Source organism: Topomyia yanbarensis, chromosome 3 (genome assembly GCF_030247195.1).
Source record: "Topomyia yanbarensis strain Yona2022 chromosome 3, ASM3024719v1, whole genome shotgun sequence".
NCBI classification, from domain to species: Eukaryota; Metazoa; Arthropoda; class Insecta; order Diptera; family Culicidae; genus Topomyia; species Topomyia yanbarensis.
In genome coordinates this window covers 325,766,945-325,786,885 of record NC_080672.1, presented here as the reverse complement: position 1 = coordinate 325,786,885, position 19,941 = coordinate 325,766,945, and the positions used below count along the sequence as shown (strand labels likewise).

General features: G+C 38.4%; 1 protein-coding gene across 3 annotated transcripts in view; it reads left to right on the top strand.

Annotated features, from left to right (window-relative positions):
- The first annotated feature begins 211 nt into the window (after positions 1-211).
- The window catches only part of LOC131689034 (motile sperm domain-containing protein 2-like), a 130,723-nt gene continuing 110,993 nt past the window's right edge, over positions 212-19,941 (top strand). Inside the window, exon 1 of one of the 3 annotated variants that reach the window (XM_058973779.1) lies at positions 212-331. The gene's annotated coding sequence lies outside the window, so the exon portion shown is untranslated. Of the gene's footprint in view, positions 409-19,941 lie in introns of all 3 variants that reach the window. The other 2 variants (XM_058973778.1, XM_058973780.1) reach the window with 2 other exon arrangements.

Here is a 19,941-nt window from a genome sequence, read left to right as displayed (position 1 = left end):
CATATCTTGATCTAAACAAGCTTATAATTAAAAAAGATCTGATGATGAGTAACTGAAGATTCAATATTTTCTACCAGATGTCATGAAAGGAAACCCCTAGATTTAGTCAAAATCGCATCGAAAGGTGCAACACACTTCGCGAGTCACGCGACAACGTGAGTGGCACATCAGAACGAAGCACGACATTTCATTTAGTTCAGTAGCAGGTCCTCACCGCGGTTAGAATCGTTAGTTGGTGCGCGCAAGTTACAAGCTTACAGCAAGATAGAGGGAACATACTTTTGTGTTATATTGTTATATGTCATTGTGACGAGTTCATACCGCATCTTAGGTGAATTCAACCGTGATAATGCAAATTCAAACGATAAACCTGTATCCATAATAAAAATTGAAAGGTGTAATCGGAACGTGGGTGCACTATGAATAATAACCTGCTTTAGACAATTTCTCTGTAATACTGGCAGTCATAATTCGTTAATATGATAAATGTATGGATACGCAGTGCCATCGCGAATCTATAAGGCCACGAACATATGAACGACGTATTTAACAAAATGTGACATTGTGCAACAAATAAAAAGAACCCCCAAAAATAACAATAAAGTGATTTTCAGTGCCAATAATTCGCATTGATGGTGCCTACATTCGACAGTGCTTACGCGATAGTGAACTCTCCGTAGTTCAAGGCATCAACGTCGCCGGCAGTGTCACTTTTGCCACGGCAGCCGCGATGCTGCACGAAGAAGCTACTAGTGATTCTGGAAAAATACTGGTGTCTATTAATGCAAACGACTGTTGTTTTATGGAATGAAGTTCCGGGAAATAGTTTTTGGTGAAAACATGTAGCTTCCGGTTACGACAGCTGCGGGCACAAATCATACCGGTGAACTTGACAGTGTGCGAAAAAAGATGGGTGTCTGGTGATTGTGTCTGGTAGCCTATTTCTTCGGTGTATATAGTATGTTATTGCTCAGCTGCTGTGTGTAATTGCTGATATCATATTTCAACTGCGGGCTCAGGCACAGATAACAGACGTTTATGTTAGAACCAATTTTTTTAAAATCTTTCTTACCTTATATATCGATATATGATACCATTATTATCATCCACTGCACTATGGTCCCAAAGCTGTATTTAGGAAGACAAAACAGTTTGCGCCAAAACTGTTGGTTTTAGATATATAGTATCTTCGGCAAACTTTGTTTGTACTTTCTTGCCGATTTTTTTTATATTAGTTGAATTAGGGTGGTCCTTGTGGTTAGGGTGTTCAAAGTATCAACTTCTTAGATATGTAAAATTCAGCTATATAATGTTCTACAAAGTTATAAATCAATCAAATTTAAGCAACTTTTCTTAAGGAACTATGTGGCTATCTCTAATGGTTCATGTGCTATAATTTTTGTAATATTTAAAGTGGGGTGGCTCTTTAAAAATTGGCTTTCCATTAATATCTTATGTGTTAATTTCTCGCTAATACTTTGTTCTAGAGGTTTTTAGAATATTTGTAAATACACATTTTTGCCGAAGCAATGAAGTTTCTATCTCTTTTGTTTGCATAGTTACAGGCGATTTTCAAAACAAAAATGGTTTTTCTCAAAGCTATATATCTTCCAACATTGCAAATGGATTTTCAATCTTTTAATTTGATTTTAAAGAGCGAAACATTTATAGTTCTTGGTGAAAAAACTTCGGGAGCGTTATTTCTGTAAAATAAATAATAATTTTTTAAAAAGGGTGTATTTTTCAACAAAAATCGTTCATAACTTTTTTTTTTATTCATTTCGTTTATTTGATAGGCACAAATGCGTTAGCTTGGCGGTGCCAAATGCTTATGTTTTTACATTTTGGATATCTTAAAACTAGGAGGTTACAATGTTGAAATATTTTTTTTACAAAGGAAAAAAAAAGTTTACAGCTATCTTAAGACTAGAAATAAGATTCAATATACAAGAGAGGGCCAAAAGATTTTTTTATGAAAAAATTTAAAACAAGGGATTCACTTTGATATACAAGTGAGGGAGTAATAGTATTTTACGAAATATTTTGCGGTTATCTTAAGACTAACAATATAGTTTAGTACACAAAATGGGGAACAAATATTTATGAGAAGTTTCACAGAAATTTTAAAACTAGGGATTCAATTCTATTTACAAAATGGAGGACAAGAGTTTCAATAAAGAGTAAAAATTATAGCTATCTTAAAACTAGGAATACAGAATACTAATTTGAATTTTTTAACTAAAACTTATGCTTGGTCAAGATATTCAGAGGGTGGCTTATTTCCGCATCAGTGTAGCAGCAGTTGTATCAAGGACAGGGGAGAGACAGGGAAAGAAGAGCAAAACTTGCAACTTTCGCTCGAAGGGGGGGGTAGGGGGATCAGCGAAATAAATTTGCGCCTCAGTCTAGTAAGTCGTCGAGTACCGGATTGGCGGATGGTATTCTTCGGACCCGCGGGGTATCCTTCAAAAGTCATCGGACCTCGAGTCGCTCTCGCTTCAGTTTCCTTCTATGCAGGCGTAGTGGTAAGGGCGACGGCGGTTACATAGTGGCAGTCTGAAGCTTATCGGTTCCACACGGCAAGAGGAAACTTCTAAAAACGAGAAATAAAAAGAGAGGGGCTAAATTGGGATATTTATCGTTTTTATGAAAGTATAAATAAGGGACATATAGGGGAAATCACGATTTGCCAGCATATCTCGGACTGGGACATTGGGTGATCTACCTCGGGCCCGAAGGGAATCCTTTAACTGAGACCTGGCGTCCAAATACCCGGCGCATACCCAGACAACGTGTTCGATGTCATGATAGCCCTCGTCACAAGCGCACAGACTACTCTCCGCAAGCCCAATACGCCGCAAATGTGCATCTAAGGTGTAGTGGTTGGACATAAGTCGGGACATTACACGAATAAAATCCCGACCCACATCCATCCCCCTGAACCAAGGTTTCGTTGATACCTTTGGGATAATCGAATGTAGCCATCGTCCAAGTTCACCCTTGCTCCACGAGGTTTGCCAACTGTTGAGTGTCCTCTGACGACAAATACTAAAAAATTCGTTGAAGCAGATTGGTCTTTCGTATATGTCACCATTTAATGCGCCCACCTTTGCTAATGAGTCGGCCTTTTCATTGCCCGGGATAGAACAATGAGAGAGGACCCAAACAAAGGTAATCTGATAAGATTTTTCAGATAACGTACACAAGGACTCCTGTATCTTCCCCAGAAAATACGGGAATTGCTTTTTAGGCTTCACCGCACGAAGAGCCTCGATAGAGCTGAGGCTGTCCGAAACGATGAAGTAGTGATCTGTGGGCAGAGTGTCGATGATCCCAAGGGTGTACTGAATTGCAGCTAACTCTGCGACGTAAACTGAAGCGGGATCATTGAGCTTGAATGAAGCGGTGATAGTATTGTTGAAGATACCGAAGCCAGTGGACCCATCGAGATTTGATCCGTCAGTGTAAAACATTTTGTCGCAGTCGACTTCTCGGAATTTATTATAAAATATATTGGGGATCACCAGCGGGCGTATATGGTCCGGGATTCCACGAATCACTTCCTTCATGGATGTGTCGAAGAATACAGTAGAATCAGAAGTATCTAGGAAACGGACACGGTTGGGATTGTACGAAGAAGGATTGATGCTCTGTGCCATGTAGTCGAAGTACAAGGACATAAAACGGGTTTGAGAATTAAGCTCGACGAGCCTCTCGAAATTTTGAATTACCAACGGGTTCAGAATGTCGCATCGGATGAGCAATCGATATGAGAGTTCCCAAAATCGATTTTTTAGCGGAAGAACGCCCGCCAGCACTTCGAGACTTATCGTATGGGTCGAGTGCATGCAACCCAAGGCAATGCGCAAGCAACGATACTGGATTCTCTCCAGTTTGATGAAGTGTATGTTCGCAGCGGAGCGGAAACAGAAACACCCGTACTCCATCACCGACAATATCGTTGTATGGTACAACCTGATTAGGTCTCCTGGGTGAGCACCCCACCATGTTCCAGTTATTGTTCGGAGAAAATTGATCCTTTGTTGGCATTTCTGTTTCAGATACCTAATGTGACAACCCCAGGTACCTTTAGAGTCGAACCAGACCCCGAGATATTTAAATGTGAAAACCTGGTTGATCGTTGCACCCATTAATAAAAGCTGGAGTTGCGCCGGCTCACGCTTCCTAGAAAAAACAACCAACTCAGTTTTCTCCGTGGAGAACTCAATACCCAGCTGAAGAGCCAAAGCAGACAAATTGTCCAAGGTATTTTGTAATGGTCCTTGCAAGTCGGCAGCTTTGGGCCCTGTAACAGAGACCACCCCGTCGTCTGCAAGTTGCCTTAGCGTGCATGAATTGGCAAGACAATCGTCAATGTCATTCACGTAAAAATTGTAGAGCAGGGGACTTAGACATGAGCCCTGGGGAAGACCCATGTAGCTAAATCGCGATGTTGTTAAATCGCCATGCGAAAAGTGCATGTGCTTTTCAGACAACAGGTTTAGCAAAAAGTTATTTAAAATTGGTGAAAGACCATGTTGGTGCAGCTTCTCTGACAGAATGTTGATAGAAACTGAGTCAAAAGCCCCCTTAATATCCAAGAAGACTGATGCCATCTGCTCTTTGTTAGCATAGGCCATTTGGATTTCTGTAGAAAGCAACGCAAGGCAATCGTTCGTCCCTTTGCCTTTGCGGAAGCCAAATTGTGTATCTGACAGTAAGCCATTTGCTTCAACCCAATTGTCGAGGCGAAACAAGATCATTTTCTCGAATAACTTCCGAATACAGGACAGCATTGCAATCGGCCGATACGAGTTGTGGTCGGAGGCTGGTTTTCCTGGTTTTTGGATGGCGATGACCTTCACTTGCCTCCATTCATAAGGGACAATGTTACCCTCAAGAAACTTGTTAAATAAATTCAACAAGCGCCTTTTTGCAGTGTCAGGCAAATTCTTCAGCAAGTTGAATTTGATTCTGTCTAACCCTGGGGCGATATTGTTGCACGATAAGAGAGCAAGTGAGAACTCCACCATCGAAAACGGTGTTTCGTTCGCGGTATCGTGAGGAGACGCGGCGCGGCACGTTTTCTGTACCGGGACAGAGTCCGGACAGATCTTCTTGGCGAAAGCGAATATCCAACGGTTTGAATATTCCACGTTCTCGTTGGTACTATTACGGTTACGCATACGTCGAGCCGTACCCCAAAGAGTGCTCATCGCTGTTTCTCTCGTTAACCCGTCGACGAACCGGCGCCAATAACTGCGTTTTTTGGCTTTCATTAGACTCTTCATTCGCCTTTCTAACGACGCGTACTGTTGATAGCTAGCGGGTAACCCGTCTTCCCGGAAGGCCTTATATGCAGTGGACTTTTCCGCGTACAGCTCTGAGCACTCTTTATCCCACCATAGGGTGGGAGACTGTCCATGGGTATTCGCGCTGGGTACTGGTTTAGTCTGAGCTTGATTCGCACTGTCGAGAATCAAGCCAGCCAAAAACCTGTACTCTTCCTCCGGAGGAAGTTCTTGAGTGGATTCGATTTTAACGGATATCGCGGTCGCGTAACTCTTCCAATCAATGTTCCGTGTGAGGTCATATGAGACATTGATTGTTTCCGATGGTCTTGAACCGTTAGCAATTGAAATCACGATAGGCAAATGATCGCTACCGTGGGGATCAGGGATCACCTTCCACATGCAATCTAACTGTAGCGATGTCGAGCAAAGCGACAAATCCAACGCGCTTGCGCGTGCTGGTGGTGTAGGAATCCGCGTCATTTCTCCCGTGTTTAAGTTTAAGTGCGAGTTAAAGTCTCCCAGAACTAGCCGCGATGCCGGTAAGGATTCCGTGATATTACAAAGCGTTCGGTGCCCTACCGAGGCTCTAGGAGGAATGTAGATGGAAGCAATGCAAAGGTCTTTACCTTTGATTAAAACTTGACAAGCGACAATTTCAATGCCTGGTGTCGAAGGGAGGTTAATTCGGTTGAAAGAATAGCACTTTTTGATCCCCAAAAGTACTCCTCCATAGGGGTTTTCTCGATCCAGACGAATTATATTAAAGTCGTTGAAGTTGAGATTTATATCGGAAGTTAACCAAGTTTCACATAATGCGAAAGCATCACATTTTAAACTATTTAGTAAAAATTTAAAGGAATCGATTTTCGGGAGGATACTTCTGCTGTTCCACTGTAGAACAGTGATCGAATCGGTGACCTCGTTCGATGACTTAGCCATCGAAGGATACGATCGCTGCAAGGAGGGGCCATTTAGTAGTCAACTGCTTCAAAAATGTTTGCACTATAGGGAGAAAACGTATCAGAAGGCTTTTAAGAGGATCAGTAACATTGAAAGCTGTGAAAATTAAGTCCACTATGTCAGAAAATTTCATTAGTCCGCTACTGGACTGAGTATCTGTTTGAAAAAAGGGGACACTTGGGGTTTTGGATGTCCCTGGAAGTGGTGGGTACTCCTTGTTAGAATTAATATTTCCAAGTCCTGGAGTAAATTGCTTCGGCTTTTGAGCATCACTTCCGTTGGATTTATTGGTTGTAGATGGCGCACTCTGAGTGGACGACACCTTGGCACCCTTACGAGGCAATGTAGGGGAGGCTGGATTTCTCCTCTTCCTGGATTCCCCTGGGTTAACCAAAGATGTTCCCTCTCGTGGGTCGTCAGATTCTTGCTCAACGTTAGCCAAACCAGCATAGGGATTTTCGGACAGGACAGATGGCGAAGCATTCTTTAGCATTTCTGCATAAGAACGCCTTGAGCGTTCCTTAAGGGAGCGCTTAATTTTATCCCCGCGCTGCTTGTACGCAGGACATGATTTAAGAGCATGTGAAGGGCCCCCGCAGCAAATACACTTTTCAGTTTCTTTGTCGCAAGAGTCATCCTCATGCTCTCCTTCGCATTTGCCGCATCGTTTCTTATTTCCACAATATGTGGCTGTGTGGCCCAACTGCTTGCAATTGCTGCAGTTCATGACCCGCGGTACGAACAGGCGAACTGGTAGGCGAACCTTGTCAAGGAGGATGTAGTTGGGAAGAGAGGACCCGGCGAATATCACCCGAATCGAGCCTGATAGAGAGTAGGTAGTCTTACCTCCCTCGGTGTTTGCGGTATACAATTGTTTGCATTCCAAGATCTTAATCTGTTCAAGTGAGGGGTCCTTAAAGCAGCCAACCCCGTGCTCCAACAGTTCTTCGCATTTCAGGCCCGGTTCGGACACTACCCCATCGATTTGACAGGCCACACAAGGCACGTACGCTTTAAATTCCCGCGTAAAGCGCTCACAGCAAGCAATCGCGTTTGCCTGGCCGAGATCACTCACTAGAACACGTATCTTGTTTGCCCGAACACGTGTTATCTGAGTTACGGCCGGGTAATTAGCAGTCAGATCTCGAGAAAGTTTTAATATATTAACCGGTTTCTCTCCGGTCCGAAAATATACCACCCATGGCCCAGAGGAACCTTCTGGGTACTGCTTTATACGGGGAGCAATGCGAGTATTAGGGGGATCAGGGACTTCCATGATTACATCAGATGGTATTTCGCCCTCGGCCATTTAAGCACGAGGGCAGAGCGTTATATAAACGGGAATGTGTCTTATTATTTGATTACAAGGTAGAGTAAAAGTAGGGAAAAGGAAAGAAAGCAAACGAGGAAAAACAATAAAGCAAAACTTATCTGCAAACAACGTCGATTGTTCCGCACCAGCGAAAACAATGTACTGGATTTACTGCCGGCACCAGCAGAATGGCAGCTAACGAACGAACAAAGGATGACCTTGAATCACTGAAATTTACACACCGAACACCACTGTGAAATATAACGATCCGTTCCGTTCAAAGGTTGGGAGACGTATGGTTCATAACTTTTCAAATAGACGAGATAATAACTTTGTTACTTCAGCAAAAATATTTGCCACACAAAGTTCTAAAAGTGCTGCAAATAAACTATTTACGATAAATCAATGTGTGAAGTGACAAATGTGAAATAGTGATTTTAAGGGGTCACGTTTTCAACGTTCAATCTCTTATGGTAAAATCAACTGAGAAATAGTCATTGAGTGTGATAATACCGAATGTCATGGCAATTCTATTGGATTTGTAAACGTTTTTGAAAGAACAATCAAAAATAGTACAGTGGATTTACAGTAGTGTTAGCTGCAAACTATCGTTAATTCTAAATCGGCCAACAAAAGTCATCTATGCTCACTTAAGTAAAACCTTTTTGGTTTGGACTAGTGCTCAAAACGAGTGCTAGAAAGAAAATGTTTTAGTTCACGTCTTGTTATCTTAAAATAAAATCTTGAAACGAGTTTGTTATTCATAGCAGCGGAAATTATTGTATGCTTTTCCAGCATTTATGCAATGTTTGAAAGTATAAATTAATTATCGACTATAATGACGGCTGTGGGTAATTTAAAGAAAGATTCTCAATTTTTCGTTACTTCAAAAAAAAAAAAATAAACGTAAGAGTTCTGAAAATCGCTAACCGCGAACTGGTAAAATAACTCATAAAGCATAATTCCCTATCATCTATATAATGCATGATGACGGTACTTGCTTTATTGGCCCCGTAATAGATAACTTTTATTTGGAGTTTACTATAGTACGTTATTAACACTATTGTGAATTCACGCTAACATGTAGTTGTACGGTAAAATGTTGTGTTTTCAAACAGTGTCACATATTCAATAGATTTTCATTATAACACACATTGACTATTTCTCAGTTGATTACCATAAGAGATTGAGCGATGAAAACGTGACCTCTTAAAATCACTATTTTTTATTTGTCACTTCATACATTGATTTATCGTAAATACTTTGTTTGCAGCACTTTTAGAACTTTGCATGGCGAAGATTTTTGCTGAAGTAACAAAGTTATTATCTCGTCTATTTGAAAAGTTATGAACGATTTTTGTTGAAAAATACACCCTTTTTCAAAGATTAATTATTTATTTTACAGAAATAACGCTCCCGCAGTTTTTTCATCAAAAACTACAAAAGTTTCGATCTTTCAAATCAAATTAAAAGATTGAAAATCCATTTGCAATGTTGGAAGATATATAGCTTTGAAAAAAACCATTTTTTTTGAAAATCGCCTGTAACTATGCAAACAAAAGAGATAGAAACTTCATTGCTTCGGCAAAACTGTGTATTTACAAATGTTCTAAAAACCTCTAGAACAAAGTATTAGCGAGAAATTAACACATAAAAAGATATTAATAGAAAACCAATTGTTAAAGAGCCACCCCACCTTAAATATTGCAAAAAATATAGCACATGAACCATTAGAGATAGCCACATAGTTTCTTAAGAAAAGTTGCTTAAATTTGATTGATTTATAACTTTGTAGAACATTATGTAGCTGAATTTTACATATCTAAGAAGTTGATACTTTGAACACCCTAACCACAAGGACCACCCTAATTCAACTAATATAAAAAAAATCGGCAAGAAAGTACTAATAAAGTTTGCCGAAGATACTATATACCTAAAACCAACGGTTTTGGCGCAAACTGTTTTGTCTTCCTAAATACAGCTTTGGGATCATAGTGCACTGTTTGCTAGTTTGACAATTGCGCTCCAGTTGCATAGAATTAACCCTAGAACGTTGCACTTGCGTTTTCCACCTTAGAACGCTGCACTGGGGTAAAAATGAACCCCACGCTTTTGATCGCAATTTTCGCAGGTAAAATTGCAAACAAAGGAAATGTATAATACATCATTTTCTTCGTTTTTTAATTGTGTAAGTGAAAGTACGGATATTATTGAATTTATTGAATCAATGATACATAAATTGGCTTGAACAAAATAAAAATTGAATAAATCGCGGTTTTGACATTTTTCATAAAGATTACTATAACATTGCGAATTTTCAACCGATTTCAAAAAAATCTAATGATTCTAAAAGTTGAAAGAATAGTCTGTGCAATTATTTGGAAGAGTGAAAGTTTAAAAATCGGGTTTTGGAAAATACCACGAAAGCGGGTGGAAATTGAAATGAAAAAAATATTTCTGGGCAGTAACATTGGTAACACGCTACGTTTCTGTTACAGCAGTAATTGTGCGCAAATTGTACTTGCGAGCCATTGCTTTGAAAAACTATAAAAAACAATACAACAATAAAAATCAGCAAAAATGAGAACGATTTTTTGTTCCGCTTCAAAATTAATTTAAATTAATTGAATAAATGATTAAAAATTATTATATAATACTAATTGGTACTTATGTAGCAAAACAATCAGTATTTAAACTGGTATTGTCACGAATCACATTTCCACTGACAGTACGAAACATGACGAAACACTAACGGCAACCGTACACAGGGGTATAAATGTACCCCACGCCAACTTTGACACCTGCTTCTACGAAGACTATAAGCAAACTGGCTATACCACCTTTTCCTACTCTTACCAGGAACTCTAAATTGAATTATGGTTAGGGTCGGAAAATGTCGTCCAGTGTTTTTTTTTGAAGATGAAAATTATTTTCATTTCTGGGTGTTTATCGATGGCTACATGTTGATTTTTGTTTCAAGTGACACAAAATAAATATCTTTTCACCTTTGAATTAGTTAATTTGAAACAATGTTACAATCATTAACGAGATTGTCTTGAGAATTGTGGACCACCCCGGTGGAATTAGTTTGTTTCCGTCCAAAGTGTTTTAGCAGCTCACCTATTTTTCTAGACAGTTGCATGTGTTTACACTCAATTTATCACGCAAGATAAAATCCCATGGAGACTTACATCTTACCTAGTAGACATATTAACACAAGTGGAGAAAAACTTTTCTACCGCGGAACTTTGATTCTTTTTAGAAAACATTTCATCTTTCTGCTTCCAAAACATAAAATACGTGGCTAAAAAGCAGTGAAGCAGTCAAGAAAGTAAAAACAGTATGAATGCTTTGAAGAGTTTTTGATTTAAAAAAAACTGTATTCAGAAATTTTCTAATTTCCTAACGATTTTTGGCAATGCACTCAGTACTTTAGAAACGAGGGATTTTATTTGGCTGAGATATTTATTACACTGAAAATATGTATAAATTCGTAAATAGAATGAAAATGATCGTGCAATGCACGAGTTCTATCGTCGTTTTCTGAAACAAATTATTTTCGCGCTTTGTAAATAGTAGGCTTCGTTTATTTCATCAACTCAAAAAATGTCCAAAAGTTTTCGTAAATTTTACATATTTATTGTATATTGCACGAATGTTATCGTTGATAACGTCATTGAAACGAATAGTTTCGTTATGTTAATAAATGTTTGTGCATAGTACGAACGACTTCCTTGGTCGCACGAATTTTTTCGTTCATCAAGCAACAGTTTTCGCATTTATTTGCATATCATTTGTTTTTCATTCGATTTTTTGTGAATAAATATTGTCGTAATTTTTTTAGCAGAAACTGTGAACAGCACAAAAAAATCTTGGGTTGAAGACGAATCTATTTCTCTAGAGATTTATGGATAAAATTCATGAACGAAATATTTACAAACATCTTTAGGGGTCCTAACACGCACAATAAAAGTTGCATAACTAAGTGACAACATGACTGGAATTCAATAGACATTCTGTCATTACTCACCTTAAACGATCATTAAAAATCGCATTGCCCAGTAATGACAGTAATGCCTTGTGTCATGGTACCTTTTCATAGTGATGGGGATTTTGTAAAACATATCGATTTTGACGAATTTCGCGCCAACTCGAACAAATGTTGGTAGCACCCTATCAGATTTTAATGAAACTTTCTGTACATGAAGACTTTGTCACAAAAAGCCACTTTGCATATTTTTTTTTCCAAAAATGATCTAGACTGTCTTTTGAAAAGGGCCAAACTTTTTTTTACCATTTTTTTTCAAATAGCTATAGTCTAAAAATGACAAATCCTACAAAAAAATGTTGAAGGAGTGGTTTTCACAAAATTAGTCAAATTTTCGAATAAAAATATTGAAAAAAATTCTTCATTGACTCTTACACTGAAAAATACGATTTAAAAAATTTAAAGTCAATCAATCAATTTTTTGATTTCGATGACATTTTGTTCCAAGATAGATAATTATGTTCCCTGCCTACCGTCAAAAATTCATGTTAGGTACTTTTGAGGAAAAAAGTTATTTGAAAATACTTTACCTTGTTCAAACTGAATTTTTTTCTTCAGTGTTTTTTATCGAAAACTAAACCAATGAAAGTCATGATCATCTCAGAATCCATTTTTCCAGCTACTAGTTGCCTGATACATGCAAAAAGTATCAGTAACGAATTTGGTATATATTTATAACAAACTTGAATGAAGACTGGAAGACTGGAAGATTGGAAGATTGGAAGATTGGAAGATCGGAAGACTGGAAGATTGGAAAACTAAAAGACTGGAAGACTGGAAGACAAGAAGACTTTCTAAAATTTATGTCTGATGGAGCAGCAGCACAATACAAAAATAAGAAAAACTTTGCAAGCTTGTGTAGATTCCAGTCAAAGTATGAGTTAGGGTTGGAGAGAGAATGGGCCAAAGTCGAAAACGAAAAAAGCAGTTTTTTTCCACACCGAGTGTTAGATCTTCATAAAAATCAATCAGCTTATGTAAAATGTTGTTACAGTACTGCTGATTGATTTTTATGAAGATCTAACACTCGGTGTGGAAATAAACTGCTTTTTTCGTTTTTGATTTTTGCCGATGCTCTCTCCAACCTTAAGCGCAGAATGGCTTTTTGTTGTAGCATAGCATCCCATGGAAAAGGATCCTGTGATGGTATTGCTGGCACTCTCAAGCGAATAGCAAAAAATCTAGTCTTGCTCGCGACTATGGAAATACCATAACAAGTCCCCGAGAATTATATAACTGGACAGTTGAACAAACTGATAAAAATATCACAAAACTAATTTTCTGCTACATATTCACTGAACAGCACATCAAAATGTCAGAAGAACTTTACGAGCCGTATAATAACGCCAAAACAATATCTGGAACTCAAAAAATCCACAGCTTAGTACATTTTTCAGTAAAATAAACAAGCATAAGTTTATAAAAATAAATTGATAATTGGCGGAGTTATGGCTTTTTCCCCGAAACCTTTTTTGCCTTTCTCATATAAAGAAAGGCTATGCAATCACTGTAAAAATCGACTTTTTAACCGAGGCCCGGAGGGCCGAGTATCATACACCATTCGATTCAGTTCGTCGAGATCGGCAAATGTCTGTGTGTGTGTATGTATGTGTGTGTATGTGTGTGTGTATGTGTGTGTGTCATTTAAACTCACACAATTTTCTCAGAGATGGCTGAACCGATTTTCGCAAACCTAGTTCATCTGAATGGTATAACGCTCCCAAGAGCTGCTATTGAATTTTTAGTTAATCCGACTTCCGTTTCCGGAGTTACGGGTTGAAGAGTGCGGTCACACAGCAAATTCCCATATAAACTGGTACCACCATAATGTTCAAATGATGTAAAACATATTAAAATTGATGTAACATTACTCTAGTTTGCGGGTCTGGATCACTAATGATCAATCAAAGCAGCTTTGACCACATTGGTCACCTATGACAGTTCATGACGCCCCCGGGGAACCCGCCAAGTTCCTAAGCTAATATCACACCCATTCCCCAACGAATTCTCTACCGATTTTTACGAACTTAATTTCAAATGAAAGATACAGTAATGCCATTGACTGCTGCTGAATTTCATTCGGTTCTGACTCTTGCTTCCGGAGTTACAGGGGTGTTAGTAAGGATACACTGGAATTTCCCATATAAATCGGTACAATCGTAATACCTCAGAGGCTAAAAACTATTGAAATAATCACCAAATTACTTCTAATCGTAGATCTAGATCACTGATTGCCAATCAAACATTCTTTGAATATATTGTCCACTTTCAACGATTCCGGAAGTCCGGAATTCCGGGCATATTCCACAATTAAAGTCACATCGGTTCATCGGTGATGACTGAACCGATTTTCTCAAACCAAGTCTCAAATCGAAGGCAAAATATGCAGTTGAGTATTGCGTAGCCGCCCCTTCCCCCCCCCCTCCCCACCTTTCCCTTACACCTCCCTCCTTCATCACTTCCCTCTTCTTGGATCACCCTCACGCCCAGATTTCCTTCATCCACCCCGTATACCGAAATAAGATGAAGGATTTCTGACGCATCCTCCACACCCACTCTACTAAACCCCCATTCCCTACACGTTCAAACGCATTCCACCAACCTTTGCAAATTATAATCACATGAAGATAACATTGAACTCATGCTTATTAAGCTAATTAAATATTATTCTTTTGCCTTTCTTATATAGAAAGGTTATGCAATTGCTCCAAAACCCGACTTTCTAACCGAGGCCCGGAGGGCCGAGTCTCATATAACATTCGACTCAGTTCGCCGAGATCGCAAAATATCTGTGTGTATTTATGTGTGTATGTATGTATGTGTATGTGTGTATGTATGTGTGTGTATGTGCGGATTTGTTAACAAAATGTCCACATCGGTTTCTCGGAGATGGCTGAACCGATTTTTACAAACTAAGATTCAAATGAAAGGTATAATATTCCCATAGGTTGCTATTGAATTTCATTTTCAACCGACATCTTGTTCCGAATTACGAGTTGAAGAGTATGGTTACAAAACAAAATTTGTTGATTTTTCCAAATCGGTTTCTCGGAATTTTCTGAACCGATTTTGACAAACTTAATTTTAAATGAAAGGTCCATCAGCTGCTGTTGAATTTTGTGTGGATCCGAGTTCTGGTTCCTGAATTACAGGGTGATACGTACGATCACGCAGCAAATCCCGATTCTAACGAATTCTGCGATGAATGTAAAAAGGTGATTTTTTTTCCAAAATGTAAACACAACTGTTGATTTTGTAGATCTAGGTCCCCAACAGTCATTCAAAGTCTCTTTGGCCACACTGGCCACCATCGACGGATCCGGAAGCATCCAAAGTCAGAATAACGGTTATATTGGTTTCTCGAAAATGGCTAGATTTGCTCAACTTAGTCTCAAATGAAAGGTGTTGCGTCCCCAGAAACTGATATTAAATTCCATCTCCATCCGACTTCCAGCACCGGAGTTACGGGTTGTGGAGGTCGATCACATAGAAAACTCCGATTCAAACCGATACCGCGATGAATGCAAAAAGGTGCTCTTATATATACTTACCAAGTGTAATAAGAATGAAAGACATTTCCATAATATTATATTGTACGAACCAGCTATTAAATCATAGTTTGAAGAAATGAGAAAGGCACAATTGCACCTCTAGGTGGATTAAAACAGGTTTTTATTTAAGAGGTTTGCGGTGATCACGATTGGAGACTAATAGATCATCTAAAAACCCAAAACTCAAAAAAAAAATTATTAGTATATGAGTATTTCCCGTACCTTAACGATTAGTTGAATAAATAATATTTTTTTCCTGCATTCGAGAACGTTTTCAGTAAAAAATTGCTGTTTTAAGCTCTAAAAATTGTATTAAAAAATTCTTATCCATGAAATAAAAAATTATGAATAAAAAGGAATTAATTACGATCAATTGAAAAAAATTAATAAAATTGATTCAGTAATTTTTCGGTAATCGTGATCACGTGGAAACCATTTTTAGTAAAACGACATTTCGAGAAAATCGAGTTTAAAATTTCAAATTACCACTTCTCTTGGTAGGCGAAGCGCGCTTGGAAGCGCTGTAACTTTCGATCTATTTCTTGGATCTTTATAAAAATTTGGGAAACCATTCGCAAAGAGTTGTACTTTCAAATAAAGTAATAAAAAAATCGATTTCATGCAAAATGAAAAAGTAGTTGACCCCTTAATAAAAATATGCTTAACTGCATGGGTCCCGTTTAACCCTTAAATGCGCAATGTTGTTTTAAAACAACATTGCAAAAACCATTTCAAAATTATCATTGTAACGTATTAAAGCTGTGAGATAATTTTCAGAAAATTTGAAAAAAAAAATGGTTTGCGCCTTTAAGGGTTAAGAAAAGTTGTAGCAAATTGGGTAAGCTGTAATCAGCAAACTCATATTTTTTATAATCATAGTCACGTTGGCTATGTTTTACCGAGAGGGATTTTTTTTATTTTATAATTTGTAAAAGCTATGTAACGATTTGTGAAAATTTTCAATTCTTACGTTATTTTTTGGCCTATTAGGAGACATAAAAATGGAATAAATTGACATTTTGCAAATCCCTTTCGGGAAAACCTAGTGGTATGTTTTCTGAACAATTGGACAAAAAATGTTGAAAGCGGACCAGTACTACTACGAAAAGTCTTACTTGACCGCTTAAAAAACACTACTTTCGGGAAAACGCGTTTAAAGTTAAAATACGCGGTGTATAACTCGGTTGTAGTACCGTACTAGTTAATCTGCTATACCAGGTCCGTAGAGCTCACCTTCCTCATCACGAAAATGTTCTTGGCTTTGCACATTTCGCTCCCTTTGTAGAATTCGGGCCTGTTTTGTAGCGACAACCACTTTGCGTTCAGAACGAGTTAAACGATCACCGTCGAGTCGAGTAGCATATGTTTCAGCCTCAGTCCCCAAGGTGATTCCCATCGCCTCCATAGCTTGTAATATCGATAAAAACCTTGGTTGAAGATGTTGACTGTCAAATAAGTCCCAAAAATGACCACCTGCCTGTCAGAATTTGTGCAAGTGTTTTGGCGCTAAGGCACAGGTTCCACTATTCAGAGACTCATGGATGTTTTGGGTGTGAGCTCCTAAGCATCTTTCTAATAAATTATTAGATGATAGATTTTCGCAGATCCTGACATGTTCGAAAGTTTCTAGAATTCCTTTTGATTCGGCCTGATGGTACTTGCACCAACTTTTCTCGCCGGGTGAACACTTTGAGTGTTGGGGACTTTTGTTTGATGACGAGCAGTGTTCGAGGGAAGCCCAGATTAGATTTCGCATAGTTCTACTGAATTTGAGTTTCTCCAAATCGCCAGCCAATAAAGTTTTGTTAGCATGCCGATTGATTTGTCCTTCAACTTTCCCTTTCCTTTCCGATACCTTTGTTTTCTTTTTCAGATTTCGTAATCTCGTTCCCATACGCTTCTCAACATGTCCGACGCAATCTTTCTTCCGTACGATAATCTCGTCCCCATAAAAGCAAGAAACCATTCATAGATGCTCGCATATACATAAACCGTCAAGAATGGACCGGTGAACTCTTTAAACAATGATTTTTTCCATAGACAAGCGCCATCGTGGTGCGCCACGCTTAGTATCTCAGAAACGGCTGGAGCTGGGTACCTTTCGAGTCAAGTTTCATTTTTCTCAAGCATGTCTTATGAAGGCAATCTACATTTACCAAATGAGGAACTGTAGTTTCTCGATCATTTTGAGAAAATATTTATATTTATTTTAGATTCATGTCTGAACTTATTTCTTGAAGCTGTCATCTTAATCAACGAAATATTTTCATTTAAAATGCACAGTAAAACAAGCCCCAAGAAAGGTGAACAAATCCACTCAACTGTTCAAAACTAATCAGCTTTATAACTGAATTACAATCCCGCATCAGATATTATAATGGTCGATTATCGTGTGTCTGGCATTAGCCTTCAACAGTTATCATGAAACCATCACTGTCACTTATAGATAAAGTGTGAATGATATCGACCAGTTTGGCGATGAAATGGAACAACAGGCAAGCAGGTCTTCACCAGTCAGCCGTGTGTTTTGATTCAAGTCCTTGGGGAAATATTAAACTTTTTTTGCATCGGTGCACAACGCAGATACCTACTCGATTCGAAGTTTACCTTCGACGAAGTGAATGGACTTCTTGGCAGCACCCAGCATGGTGTCTGCATTGACGGCGTACTCCAACAAGATGCATACAACAGCATCGTATGTACACGCAAATTAATTAGGGTCAAGGCGAAGACTCCATATCAAGAAGACTGGCAACTCTGTCCAGAATCCGGAGACAGTAACAGCAACGCCACTTGCGGGTAAAGGTGGTACTTTCCATAGTGATGCACACACACATATACATTTTTACATAAAGCTTCCTCCCTTCTTCCAATAGAGGCGCTGTAACCTCAGTCGCTTCTCGTTTGTATGGGGGAAGGAAAGAGATATCAGTCTTCTTGATATGGAGTCTTCGGTCAAGGGCTGTAAACGATTCCGTAAACAAAGATGGATTGTTTACTTAGTATGAAACGTTCCGACTGTGGCTTATTTATTATTTTGCGATAGGCTGGACTCACGTGACTTTCTTTGTGTTATTAAGATGCTTACTAAAGTTTATCTTTAAAATTGTAAAAATTTTCGCAAAGAGTGAGACGCTATTTATTGCGCCACTTTAGATTGATTGGTAAATCGGCTATAGTTATCGAAATGAAACCAAAAATTTACAGTTGTTCAGTATATGTATTTAATTCAGCTTACGTCTTTGAATGAGTTGAGGTAAAACGTTCGACATTTGCAATTGACGCACTCCATCAGAGCATGTACATTCCTCATCATTTCCTTTTCGTTCTTCGCCACTCCTTTAGTCTTCCGAACTTCGCGCTTCATCATTGCCCAATAGGTTTCCGATCGGCCGAAGTTAAGTACAGTTTGGTAGTTTCATGTCTTTCGGCACAAAATTCACCGAATTTTCCGCATTCCACTCCTGTACAGTTTCGGAATAGTTGCATTACAGGTCGGACTCGATTATCCGGGGATTTCAAAAAAATCTCACCCCGGATAATCGAATCAAACTTTTTTGTGTTATTTTATGAATGTGCGCTTCATTCATGGGGAAATTGGAAATAAAATGGTCAGAGTAAATTTTAATATTATGGTAAACGTAAATGTACCTATTTTGGCCCTATCATTTTTTTCAGAATTTCAAGGCGTAATTTGTATTTTCAGTTTGTTTTCTTTTATTATTTATACTGGTAACGAGTAAACGGTACGTATCAGTTGTTTATAGCTATTTGTGTAAGAATTCTAGACATTTTTATAATAAGGTGTGTCTTTTACAATACTGGTCAAACTCGATTACCCCGTGCTTCGATTATTCGGGGTAAATTATTCGGATTACTCGTATACTAGAAAAAAATAAAGTAAGCAAGTAGGCTCCAGTTTAATTAACGTGGTGGTATCACATATAACAGCTAATATTTCTCTTATCCCCCTTTCTAGTTAGAAGAGTGCGCGTTGTGTCTCCACAAAGAGATCCCTGTCCTTGTCTTTAGTTGACTAATTTAGTTGACTAATATCGTACCGGATTATCAGGTGATCACTACGCAAGTAGGAGAAAAAGGTATAATCTGCCCCACCATGGCAAAATGCCCCACTTCAATTCCCAGGACTCCTGAATTGTCTAAAAAGTAAAAATTACTGATAACAGTATCGTTTCATGAAATCAACGTACTGAGTTAGTTTGGTAATTTTTAAATGTTGCAAAACCACAATATACAAAGTTTCAAAAAAGCTGTTTTAATGTAAGCTACCACTTTTCCCAATAATATTACAACCAATTAGAAACAGTAGGATTTGATAGAACTATTTCGAGTAGTTTACTAGAATATTGTACTTACTATCTTTGATTTTAGCTTGGCTTAAAACTATGTGTGGGTGTAGAATTATTCATGCTTTCACAACAGCTCATCTCCTGTTAAAACGACCCACCCAATGTTGTGGGGCATACTCACCGATTGCTGTGGGGCATATTACACTGTAACCGGGGGCATTTTGCCTTGGGTGAAAGAAAAAACTAGAATTTGAAAAATGTTTAATAACACTTGTATCAGGATGCTTTTATTAAAAAATGAAACGGGTGCTAATTTCTAACTAATGAGGGATTCCATGAGAAACCGGCCGACCACAAAATATGACCATCGTTGATTCGAACGAAACTTTGAAGTTGTGTTCGGTTTATGAACCCCCATTATTTTCTTTGACAATTGCAATATTTTGATAAAAGAGCAATTTTTAAA